We start from the raw sequence: 13,357 nt of genomic DNA on the forward strand, positions 1-13,357 counted from the left end.
GACTTGCTCTTTTTGGCCTATAAAAGCTGGATTTACTTTCGGGGCAAATTTGGAGACCTCATCTCTGAGGGGATGGATGACCTCGGATTTTCCCAGTGTCTGGAAATTGTTCCCCAGGTCCTTGGTGTAAAATCAGGCCCCCCAGGAAGTGCAGAACTGCAAGATGATAAACAATTTAGGCAATTGATGATGCATCTTTCTAAATCGCTCTCCTTTCTCTCCTTTTGTGAAATGCAAAGCTGTGTTTCGTGTCAGGTACATACAGGGAATGCGTGTATTTGTGATTGTGATATGTGTGGAAACCGACCATGGGACACTTATAAAGATGAATTCTAATAATAACTGAGGAAAGTAAAGCTTGGAAAAAGGCCTTTGAACCTATCCTTTGTTTGCAATTAACTTTTATAAGTCTTAAGTTGATTCAGGAGCCTTTGAATTAAAGCTTTGAGCATGTTGCTTTTTGACAGGAACTTTCTGTTTGTAGCTAAGCCTTAAAGAGTTTTGCAATAATAACCGTTTGAAGTATAGTTTTAGAATATTGCTTGTAGTACGGATCTTTGAAACTATAGCTTTAGAATGTATAAAAAGGAAACATGCTTATCTCACGCCTGGACCAGACAGTGAAAAGCAGCTTGAGAAAGGAATATGAACATCAACTCAAGGACTAAGAATTTCGACCAAGGGAAGCTGCACATCACTGTTATGAGATTTATAGTCCTTGCAATTGTGGTTAATAGGTATGATTCGTGCTGATAAAAAGTGAAACAGTAATCAATATTGATACAGTAACTAATATCTGGAAATAATAAAATAAGTTAAAAATAGTAATGCCAAAGAGGAGAGGGAGAGGAGGGGCTCCACCCCCCTTCTTCCAGCAGATGCTCTCAAGGACTACAGGAAAGAAGCTGAAGATACAGTTGCTAAAAATGACCAAGAACCTGGTTGGGTCCAAGAAAATGCTAATTATAAGGGACTTATTGCTTTGATATGTAGATGCAGTGATACTTTAGTCTTGGCTTACATTGTACTGGCTTGGTGCGCATGTGTAACCCAAAGGTGAATTAAAGGACAACAAAGAAGACTACAGGGCCTTCATCAGTGACGACCCCCAAAGACTTGTGCGACCACCAAACCGAGTGGTGGCGCATGCGTGGTAAAGGTGGTAATAAAGGCGGAGACAGAAAAGTGACGAACCGAAAATAGGAGGAGATGGCGTTAACATATGGCATATAAGGGGTGATTTTCACTTGGCAAGCTTGTACGTGAAGTGGCAAGGGTCGTTGAACCCTGCACTCCGTACCCCGCGGTATCTCTTGCTTATGCGCTATTATTGGAACCATATTATCCCTTATTTTAATTGAATTATATTGTATCCAATTTTATATTTTTCATTTTAATTATTCAATTAAAATTGTTACTACTTTTAATATTGTTTGGGGTTTTTTTTAATGATGGGATAATTGGGCAAACATAACACAATCAAAAGGTAAAGCCATGTCTGGAATCTGGACCCCACCGGCTGGGAGACTTCTTTCTTTGGTCAGAAGTTGGACCCTCCACCACCTGGGATACTCCTTTTGCAGGATACATCCTAAGAAAAACTAAATCACAATTGAGTATAGAATTGTGATGTAAAAATTGGGAAGAGAAAATGCTGATGAGTAAAAGATTACAAATAGAAACTGCTGAGAAAGCTTATGAGTACCCCTGTAAATACCTGTAAGCCACAACTATCGGTGTGCAGCTGGAAGGAAAACTTCCCCCACTGTACTCAGCGCTGTATTGTGCATACTTTACCAAAATAATTAATAATTTGATTGCTGCTTGAATATTGGCCTAGTCAAGCTTCTTATTTATAACAGTGGAAAGTCAGAGAACCTGAGATTTTACCCCTAGAAAGACAGAACATTTTCTGTCTTTCCCCTAACGTTTACCTCAGGTTTTGTCACAACATTATCTCTATGTGACCTCTAGAAATTACTCATACTTTGCCTCAAAAGTAATTTTTTCCCCTAGAGATCACCTCAAATCTTCCTGCTCAAATATCCACTACTCAACTGATCACCTCCGATTTCATTATTCTCACAAACCAGTGATTGCCTGAACCTTAAAGCCCAAATGTTCACTCTGTGCCCTACTGGTGGCACCAGGTAATTCCAGCATTCCTGTGCTAGGAAGTTCTGTCTCTCTAGGCTACTGCAGCTTCACCCCCGGCAAAGTGAAACACTCCGTGGCGCTGTGCCAAGGCTGCCGCATGCTCCTCGGTGTGTATGAGCGCAGGGCAGCGCCGGGGCAGCTCCCCCAGGGTTTCTGGAAGGCCGCCCGGCGCCCGGCCCCGCGGGGCGGCCCCAGCGGGTTCGAGTTGCCGCCCGCGGCTGAGGGGAGCGGCGGGGCGGGGCCGCCCGCGCCTGGGCGGGAAACTCTCCCCGCGGCTGAGAGGAGCGGGCGGCGGCGGCGCAGCGGGGACCGGCCCGGCCCTGTCGTGACCATGTGGGCGAGCCCACGGCCCTTCAGCAGCCCTGGTGTCCCTTCAGCCAGCGGCATGTGCGCTCAGCCACACGCGGCGTGCCGTGTCCCCCTCAAGTGACGCTCCCGTTCCCTCAGTGACACCGCCGTACCCTGAGGGACACGACAGACACTCGCCTCCCCTCAGGGACTCTCGCTGGCCTCAGTGGCATGCAGGGCATCTGCCTTCCCTTCAGTGACACAGAAGGCACCTGCAACCTGCTGGGGAAGCCTCAAGTCCTCAGCATTGGGACACCCACCTTTCCCTCAGTGACCCTCACGTCCCGTCAGCAAATCAAGAGGCACCAGCTGTCCTGTAGATGACTCAGAGCGGGTGCAGTGGGTCATGGTTGCCAGGGGCAGCCACAGGCAGAAATCCATCAGAGCTGGGGAAAAGGCTCTGCTCTGCTTACAGGGTGGGCTGAGGGCCGGGAGAGCTCCATTTCCCCCTTGTGATGTTGGAGACAGGGCCTTTCACCCTCCTTATAGGGCTGCCCCTTGCTGCAGGCAGCCAAAGGAGCATGACAGCAACAGGCCGAAGACAGCAAAGCAAAGAGCCAGCCCTGCATACAGAGAAGGTGGCCCAGTGCAAAGGCAGCGTGGCACCCTGAAGGTACCTGCCACACTCTCATGTGTCCCTGACCTGGGAGGGCCTTTCTGTGGCCCCTGTGGGCTCAAAGCTGCTGCTCTTCTGGCTCAATGGGGCCTAAAGCCACAGAGCTCGGCCTCCCCCACGGCAACACGAACAAGACTCAGCAAGCAGGCAGTGGAGCTCAATGCCTAAGGCTGAGGGGCCGGGGGCTCCAGTCTGGTGCACAGGGAGGGCACACGCCGAGCCCCACAACTCCAGGCCTCACAGGCATGAAAGGCCGGCAACAGGGTTCCACACCTGATTCCAGGGGGTCCCTCCAACTGCCCATGGAGGAAGCGCCAGAGCAGCCTGCTGTCAGGATCAAGGCAGCTGCCAGGGGGCTGCTTGTGGCCTCCGACAGCCCATTGCTCAGGGCTTGCCAGCGCCCCAGCCCCTCAGGGGCTGCCCCAGCCCGGCCAAGCTGCCCGGCAGCAGCGCCGCAGACCCACAGCAGCTCCAGAGCAGCCCCATCCAGAGGCACCTGGGAGCCCTCAGCAAGGCAGCCAGCAGCACACGGGCAGGAGGACACGGATGGCCCTTCCGGCCAGGCACAGGGCTTGTGGCCATCTCCAGGCACCGCTCTGGCAGGGATCCCCGCAGCCCTGGCCCCTGCCCAGCCGCTCTGTGGGCAGCACAAAGGCTTCAGCAGAACCACCAAAGGCCAAGGGGCTTCTGGCCATTTTCCCTGCAGCACTGCACACCTGTGCAGCTGGCTGAGTGCAAGCACCCTTTTCCCCCCTTTACCTTTGCTGTATAGACCCTGGGATGCAAAGAAAACCTCCTGAGAGTCTGTGTATTGTAACAAACTCTACATTTACATAGGATATGTAATTGAAGGGAAGGGAAGAAAAATCTTTAAGGAAATTAAAAATTCCCAATTGGCCCAGGTTGCCCCAGCAAAGAGAGCCTCCCGGATCAGCTATCTACAGCCCTCATGCAGTGCAGCCAGCCGAGCCCTGACAGACGACGCCGAGTCTTCCATGCCTTGCGCAGCTGATCGTGCAGCCTCTGGAAGACGGAATATCGCCCATGCTGTGTTGCTCGGAGCATATGCAGTGTTTGAAATGCCAGCTCGGAAACAGCACTGCTCATGTCCTCCGTCAGGCGTTCAAGGGCTGCAAGAGAGAGGAATAGAGCCATGGTCAGATCCCGGATCTTCGGGAAGCCGAGGAGAGCCCCCTGCAAGGGCCATCGCAGCCGGCTCTTGCCATGGCCAGGAGGGAGCAGGGAGCAAGGGGATCAGCCCAAAGCTGCTGGCCACAAATCCCCCATGTGGCCCTGAAATCTCCGTGTGCTCGGCCAACAGGAGCAGAGCCCTCCGCAGCCGGGGCAGGGCTTGCAGCTCCCCCCTGGCAGCCCCCGCTGTCAGCCCACTTCCCTCACTCACCAGTGCAGATCAGCTGCAGCTCTTGCTGCTGCCCCCTCAGGCGCCGCCCGGCCATGCCTGTGAACACAGAGCCTGTCATGGCGCCAGCGGCACAGCTCCCTGCCAGCGGCTCTGCCGGCGCTGTGGCCACACGGGCTCCTGGCCCGGCAGGGCTCAGCCCGGGCCCTTGCCGCACGCTGCCGCCCAAGGGCACGGCTGCCAGAGGGCGGCAGCAGCAATGCCCAGGCTAGGCGGGGCTCCACGGCGCCGAGCCCGGCTGGCGCTGCCGGGGCTGCAGGCGGGGCTGGGGCCGAGCTGCGGCGGGCAGGGCCGGGGAGGGAGCCCGGGCTCGGGACTCACCCATGAAACTGATGGCCGCCTCTCGCAGGGGCTCCTGTGGGCTCCGCAGGTAGCGCAGGGCCCGGCGCAGGTGCTCGGCCGCTCTGCTCCTGTCCTCTGCCAGCTGCAGAGAGCGGCAGGAAGGAAGGGTTGGCGCGGGCTCAGCCCCTGGGCCGGGCGCTGCCTGCGCCCAGCCCCGGCCTTCCCTGCCCGCACAGCCCTGAGGCGCGGCCAGCAGCCGCTGGCCAAGGGCTCCCGAGGGGAGGGGGCAGAGGGCCGGCTGCTGCCCAGGGAGCTGCGGTGCCGGCCCGCAGCCCCGCCGGGCCAGGGCTCCATGGGCACCCGGCTCGGGCCCACAGGAGCCTGGAGAACAGCCCGCGCGGCCTCTGGCTGCAGCAGCGGGCAGGGGCACAGCTGCCCGGCCCGCACACTGAGCACCGCCCCCAGGGGCCTTCTCCAGGCTGAGCCTGGGGCTTCCAGGCCGTCCTTACCAGGCTGTCTGCGAACATGCACAGCTTCTTCTTCTTCTTCAACAGTTTGTCAGGGCCCCTCCTCTTCAGGAATTTGGCCACGCAATGCAGCGTTTCTGCAGAAGCCTGGAGAACAGCAAACACGTGGAAATGCCCACATAACCCAGGGCAAAGGACCTGCATGCCAGTTCTAAAGCCTGGAGGAGGCTGCAGTCTGCAAGGCGCCCGGGCAGGAGGCAGCCCAGCCCCCTCCCAGGGGGACTGCAGCTGGCCACACGTCCTCACCTCAGCAACAATCTGATTCTCATCATGGCAGTGGAAGTAGAGTGGGACCAGGCTCTGGCACACCTGGGACTTGAGGGCCTTTCTTCCATCTTTGGTTAACAAGTCCAGCATCTCTTGGAAGACACACATGCAGCTCAGCTGCACCTGGATATCATCCTGTATGAAAGGAAAGGCAAAAGACCTGAGCATCAGCTGCTTCAGGCCCCCCAGGGCACAGGCCTGCATTTCCACAGGGCACCAAGTGTCAGGGCAGCAGCCAGTGGCTGTGGCTGTGGGCACAGAGCCTTACATGGTCAAAGAGCGGCAGGAGCGCCTCAGCCAGCTGCAGGGCGATGGGGGTGGGTATTGGGGCACCATTATCCAGCAGCAAATATCTCAGTAGAAGAATGGTCATCCTGATCACATTGCTTTCATTTTCCTGCAGGAGCTCCACAAGACTTTCAGTCAGGCTCCACATTTTTTCAGCCTGTGTGGAACACAAGTTTGTGAAAGGCCGCCCTGCTGCCGCAGGGCGCAGAGGCCAAAGGCCTGTACCGAAGCACTGGGGCAGCTGAAGCGGGAGGCAGGAGAGCTGGGAGCAGCTGCCCCAGCGCCCGAAGCCCAGGCAAGGCCAGGCAACTGCGTTGCCCAGCCCCACGCTGCCTGCACGGCTTCAGCCACTGCCCCCTTCTCACCATGGAGGGATTCTTGCCCAGCACTACGAGGCCTCTGAGTGCCAAGTGACGCCTCTCCCTGTCCTCGCTCTGTAGGTTCCGTGCCATGATCTCCAGAACGCTGTCACTGCATTCCCTCAAGTCCAGGCACTCGAGGACCTGAAAGGCACAGGGCAGTGACAGGGGAGCCGGCCGGCAGGAGCCCGGAGCCGCACAGGGCCGGGCCCAGGCAGCAGCACAGGGCACGGGCACCGTCCTGGCAGCTGTGGCTGCAAGAGGGCAGAGAGCTGGGAGGCAGCTCAGCCAGGCAGTGCTGGCCTTGAGGCTCACCTCCACAAGGAATGCCAGGACAGGGAAATCCCAGTATGGCATCTCTTCACCGAGCATGGCGAGCAGGTAAAATGCAATCCCAGAACAAAAGTGTATGGATGAATGGCAAATTAATCTGACAAAAGGGAAAAAGGCAATAAGACCCTGAGCCAGTCGGGCAAATCTCTGCCAGGATTGACTCACAGAGTTCTCATCTTTCCCCACCACCCTTCCAGCAAGGGGACCTGGGCCATTTGGGAGTTGGTTGCTCATGGGCACCCTCCTCTCCCAGCCTTTTCCAGTCTGCTTGGCTGTCCCTCAGTGACAAGGCCCTCTGGCCTATGACCATGGGGACTGTGTGGGTCACACTGGGCACAGAGCACAAATGTCTGAGGCAGTGGGTATAAGGGGGTCACACCTGGCCAGCAGAGCCACAGCATAGTGGTGGGTGTCAACAGAGAGCAGCATGTCCCAGCCACACCTGCGTTCCATTGCCACCACCACATCGTTGTACTGCTTTTGGCAAAGCAGGGACTTCAGGGTCTGCACTGTAAACCTGTGGGCACAGCAAAGCCCAGGTCACACTGGCAGCACTGGCTCCTTCGCAGGCCACGTGGCAGCGACAGGAGGAGTGGGATGGAGCACCTGTTGGGGCTGGTGGCAAGGCCGGGCTCTTCCTGGCATCCATTCCAGAAGGTATCGACCTCCTCTGTCATCTCTTCTGTGCTTAGGAACACTTGGAATAGCAGACGCACAAATAGGCGGGGGAAATACACCTTCAATATACATGGGAAAGGGGGCTCCTGGAGGATCTTCCACATCACCACGGTTGCCTGCAAAGGACAAAGCCCCCGAGACAGCGCTCAGTGCCGAGGTGTCCGTGTGGCAGGGCCCGAGCGTGGCAGGGAGAGGCCCGGAGAGACCTTGGCAGGGGGAGCACAGGGCCTGGTGGGCCTGAAGCTGCCCCTGGGCCAGGTTTCAGGCCAGCGCCTGAGGCAGGGAGGTGCAGTGGGGGAAAGAGGATGGAGAGCTGCTTTAGAGGGAGCCTTGGGGCCAGCAAAGGCCAGTTGCAGAAACTCACAGCCAGGGCAAAGACACCCGTTTCGTCCCCATCGGAGGTGCACGTGCTGTGCTCTGGCCAGCTCCCCAGCACATCCAGGAGGATCAGCTGCGCCAGCTCTGCAGTCCTGGCTGAGCCCATGATGGTCTTCCACATGGCCATGGCAGCTCTGCAGGGTCAGAGCTCTGTCTCAGGGGCGTCTCAGACACAGCCCCGGGGGGAGCTGAGCTGGCTGCCAGTTCTGCCTCTGCCCACTGGTCCTGGCCAGCAGCACCCAGGCAGCCCAGCCCTGTGGGGACAGAGCCCTGAGGGGCAGGGAGCGAGCATGGCAGCAGGCTCAGGGACTGACATGCCAGGGCTGGGAAAGGTAGCAGCCAGAGGGCCATGGAAGTCTCTCTTGGTCAGACACCTGGGCCAGGCTGTACAGGGTGATGGGCTGGGGAGGCCTGAGCCCTGTGGGCAGGTGGGCCCCATACCTTTCCCAGGACGGGGCTACACGCAGGAGCGTCATCACTGCGTCATCTGGCTGTGCTTCGGTGAGATCCAGCAGGGTCTCGTCCAGCCTGTGCTCAGCACAATCATTGGCCATGAGCCACTGGTGGATGAACCTCACCATGGCGGGCACCTGGAAAAGGCACAGGGAGACTTGGAAAGCTGCCAGAGGGAGCAATGTTCCCAGCTTCCCCAGAGGAGTGCTTCCCTTCCCAGCGCACTGCCATGTGGCCCCAAAGGCTCACAGCAACCAGCATGCGTGGCTTGGGAGGCCAAGCAATTCCTGGGAGGATCAAACCCTGCCCACAGGCTGCTTACTTGGTTTGGATAGTAAAAATCTTCTTCTACAAGCATACACAGGAGGGCCGCGCTGGTCTTGGTTTGGAAGATGGGCGAGTAGGGTCTGAGGCCAGTGCCCATGGCGATGGTCTCTTCCTCCTGCATTCTCCTCATGAATTTGCAGACGAGCTGTAGGAGAAGCGCAGGAAGCCGGGGATGTTGCATGGAGTGCTGCACACACGGTGCTCGGCTGAGCAGGGACAGCAGGCCCAGCCCAGGTGGGGGTGGCTGCAGGTACCTGCGCTGTGCTGCGGAAGCGACCACGGCTGGACTCCTGCTCTTGTGTGCGCTCCAGGGCTGCATCTGGCAAAGAGCGAGCACAGCCAGAGCTGAGGGGCTGCGGGAGAGGCCGGAGAGCACAGCCCAGCCCTGCACTCCCCAGGCAGGGACAGGCCCGGGATGCGCCAGGGGATGCAGCACGGCCCCTGTGGGGTGTCTGCCCGGCCCCTCTTCCATCCTGTCTGTGGGCATGTCCCCAGGGGATGGCATGGCATGGCATGGCATGGCATGGCATGGCATGGCATGGCATGGCAGTGCATGGCATGGCATGGCATGGCATGGCATGGCATGGCATGGCATGGCATGGCATGGCATGGGGTCAAGCCGGCTGCAGGCACCAGTACTGCGGCCCAGCTCTGCCACTCACCCTCCTGTGGTGGCTGGAATGGCACCACCTCCTTGGTCTCCAGGGCTGGAGCAGCTCCAGGGCCTTCTTCCTCCTCATCCTCCACCCAGGCCAGCTTGGGCACTCTCGGCGGTCTCTGCTCCATATCTCTGACTGGATTGATGGCAACTTGCAGGAGAGATGCCTTGGAAAAGCTCCAAGTCACCAAGTCCTGCACTTGTACCCGGAAGGCACCTTCAAGAGAGAAGCCTCAGGAAGGCTGCAGGACAGCAAGTCCTGCACTCACTCTCAAGGGCTCCTGCCATAAGGACAGGAGATTCCTGTCAAGAATTGTAGTTTGGCCTCGAAGGGTCCTGCAGAAGAAAAATCTCGGGGAGATCACAGGGTAGCACATCCTGTGGCCTGGCCTCGAGCTCAGCTGCAGGAACAATGCCTCAGAAAAGCTCCGGGTGGGACGCGAACGAGCGCGCTGTGCGGGGGCTCCTCACAGCACCGCTCTGTCCCGTGCTGTCCCGTCGCGTGCTCCAAGCACTGTGTCCTGCTCTTGTCACCGCCAGCTCCTATGTCACCAGGTGTCAAAAAGGGCCCTTGGACACCCGATTCCATGTCACAGTGACCGTGCTGCAAGGGCCCTTGCACACACTGCCGCCTGCCCTGGGGCCACCCCTAGCCCAGCCAAAGTGGCCCAGGCTGGAAGGAATGCCTGGCCCCAGGTGTCCAAGGCAGCCCCACAGGATCTTTAGGAAGGGCTCAGAGCATCACCAAACGCTGCCCTGCTCTGCGGGCTCAGGGCAGCAGAAGGAGCCCCCAGGGCTGCCAACACTGCCGCGCTGGGAAGGGCACGGGGCTTTCCAGGGAAGCTGGCTTGGCCTCCCTGGGACACGTCCCGGCCCGTGGCCATCCTAAACCTGCGGGTGTGACAGGCACAAGGAACATGTGGGCCCGGTCACCAATGCTGCTCTGAGGCCTGGGGCCCGGGGAGCGCTGACATCAGCAGCTGTGGCAGAGTCCCTGCCCAAGCAGAGCTGCCACCCCCCGAGCCCTGGCAGCGCTAGTGCCTGACTCCTGCCCCAAAGACCTGTGCCCCCGGGGGGCTTCTGTGCCACAGGGAGCCAAAGCCCACATGCATTGGGGGCTGTGCTCCTTCCTGCAGGGGCTGATGGCAGAAGCACCTGGAGCAACTGCTGGAAATACTTGGTCTCTGTCAGATGATGCTGCTCCTTCCTGAAGGGATTTTTTCTCATGGAAGGCATTGGCAGTAGCACCACAACACCATCCTTTTCTGAGTTTCTCAGGATAATCAGATTTCAATGGAACGCTGTGCTTTTCTGACTCCGTTTTCTGCATTCTGGAAAAAAAATAATCATCCCAGCCTCTGATACTCTAGCCTCCTGTCGCTGCCTCTCTGGCGGAGGCAGCTCATGTCCAAACAAAACTGCGTCCCTCTTGAGCGTGGCAACGGGTAGCCACAAATAGGGAGGTTCCCCAGTGAACATCAAGGCAGACACATGGGGATGTGCAGTGGATAGGCATAACTGTGGTAGGATAAGCTGTTCTGTGTCTCTGATTATGGTGCTGAAGCCCAAAATCTAGGCAAGAAAACAGCCCTCCATGGTATAAGGCCCATGCAGCTGGTATTTGTTTATTCAGTGCCGGGAGTGAGGGGCATTGCTGCACCACAAACTCACTCATCCATTCTTTGAACAGTTCAAGCTTTTGTACGTCTTTTACTTCATGTGCACATTATACTTTCCTCACTTCACATTGCAACTTATTTTCTAATCCCACCATGATGCAAGCCCTTGTAGCACATGCACGGTTTCTGCACAAGCTGGTCATCAGCCTCTGGTGGTCGTTTTGGATGAAGGCTCATAAGTCTTCCTCGGGCTTGAGCTCTCCATGCCTGCTTCTTGTGCATGCTCTATAGGATTGTCTGCTCAAATAGCCAGTGGTCAGCTTTTGCAGGTAGCTTGTTCTGCTAAATTTGCTGATTTCCAAAAGGTGCTTCATTCACATACCCTGTTACAAAGTAGCTACTTCCTTCTGCACAGCTACAGCTTTTTGTGTAGCTCAAGCATTCTCTCCTTGCCTAGGCATCAAGTCCACCATTTTTTTTATCCTTTGCAAATTCTTTGGCAACTATAGTCTTGTTGTGGTCTCAAAATATTTACCTGTTTCGATCCTGTATCTCATTTTATTTTGCTTCCATTTGTGATATGTGGTGGCAGTTTGTTTACAATACCATATAAAACACTGGCTCATCATGCAGGTTCCTAAGAGTGGTATTCCAGTTCCTAAAATTCCTACAAAAAGTTGTGTAGGCCAGTTCAGATTAGGTAGCCAAGATATCAGAGTTTCCCTCAAATGTTTGGTCCAAGATGTAATGCCTTGGGTTACTGCAGGGAGTACTTTTGCCTGTTGCCCAATGGCATGGATATCCTTTGCTATTTGCCCTGATTGATCTATATCAGTGCAACAATTGGCAATAATTAGAATACAAACTCCTCCCATTTGGCTGTTACCATTTCTAACACCCTGAGGTTCTTTTAGTGAGTCTGTTTCTGTTTGTAGTCTTTCTAAGGCATCTGCTGTTGAATTAGCAATCAGTTCTGTTTTGGCTGAGATGTTTGAAATTGCATTTTCCAGTTGTGCAATTCCTAAACGTGGGAGCTACGCTCTCAAAAAACTGTGAAAACTGTTGCTGTATCACAGTACTAGGTTACTGGGTGTTCTCTTAGTAAGCCTGTTCTTCCACAGTCCTTGAATAATACCTGTCATTTTATGAGTCTGATTTATACCTGTAACCAAGGGATAAGGCATCCCATGTACATTGGCCAGTCCAGTTACCTGCTAATTCCTTTAATGCTATTCCATTCCCTCAAAGGCACCCAGATGCCTCAGGAAGAAGGCAGTTGGTGTTAATTCTCACTGACTTGTTTCCCGTATGTCTATCAAAAAGACAGTTTTTCCATGATCACTCACTGGCTGAGTGCCTCTGACCCACCCAGCTGTGTTACTGGAAAAGCTGCTGAGATTTGTTCCCGACTTGTTCAGCCCTGTGTATCTGTGACTGACTCGTTGAGAGGCAGTAACTGGAAAAGGAGCTTTCCCAAGAAGATCCTGCCTGTCTACACTGAGCACTAGCATTGTGGAAGCTGTGGGGGTTCAAATCTGACCAATTGCTGGATGGTAGCCTGTTAAGGGAAGGTTCCATTGTTGCACCTCCCTGCAAAGCCTGCAATCCCTGAGTCCTGTAAAATTAGCTATGCTTCCTATTAGTGTTACACAGGTGTTAACATCAAAGGCACTGACAGTGTAACCAATGAAAAAAACCGTCCAGGGTTTAGTTGGTGATTTCTTGAATCAAGAAGATTGAAGGGGTGTAGTGATTCCAGGCAGGTCTTTCCTTTACTCAAATGCATAAAGTTAGACAGGAGTACTTGGAACAGTCCATCCCGCTTTTCCTGCAGAGGATCACCTGCAACATTCTTAACACACACCCAGCCACCCGGATCCATTGCATGCAATTTATGATCTGGCTGCTTAGATTGATTCTCAAACACAGTACTAAACTTCTGGTGCAATTGTTTGTTTGTAGCCATTAAATAGTCATAGATATATTGACTACCATCTTGAGCCAAATTTTCATCATGAGTGACATTTAATCCATAAGGTCTGCCATAAAGCATTTCAAATGGGCTTTTACTTTGGAGCTAGGTTTTATTGAGTCTAATAAAGGCAATAGGTAGAGATTGATACCAAAATAAATGCACTTGCCAAATTTTAGCTATCTGTTGTTTGATCATATGATACAGCCTTTCTACTTGACCACTAGCTTGTGTTCTGTAGGGCATGTGAAGCTGCCATTGGATTCCTAATGCATTGCTGACAGCTTGCATCATTTGAGATGGCACAGGAATGAGATCCTCTGTCAGAGGATATTTCTCTAGGTGCACCAAACCTAGGTATGACCTCATTCGACAATACTTTTATTAATTCTCTAGCTTTCTTTGTCCTACAAAGGAATGCTTCTGGCCACCCAGAGAAAGTATCAGGAAGTACCAACAAATATTGGAAACCTCCCTTTCTTGGGAGTTCAGCAAAGTCTATTTACCACAAGTCTCCAGGAAAAGGTTTGAGTTACGCCTAGGGTAAGGGTTCTATTAACCAGAAAGCCCTGAGTTCCAAGAACACAGCAGCTGCGATGGACTACCCAAGAAGAGCAGAAAAGTACCACAACATGCCTGCCTCCACAGCTTTTTCCTTGGGGACATGCCTAATTC

Source organism: Ammospiza nelsoni, chromosome 23 (assembly GCF_027579445.1).
Source record: "Ammospiza nelsoni isolate bAmmNel1 chromosome 23, bAmmNel1.pri, whole genome shotgun sequence".
NCBI lineage: Eukaryota > Metazoa > Chordata > Aves > Passeriformes > Passerellidae > Ammospiza > Ammospiza nelsoni.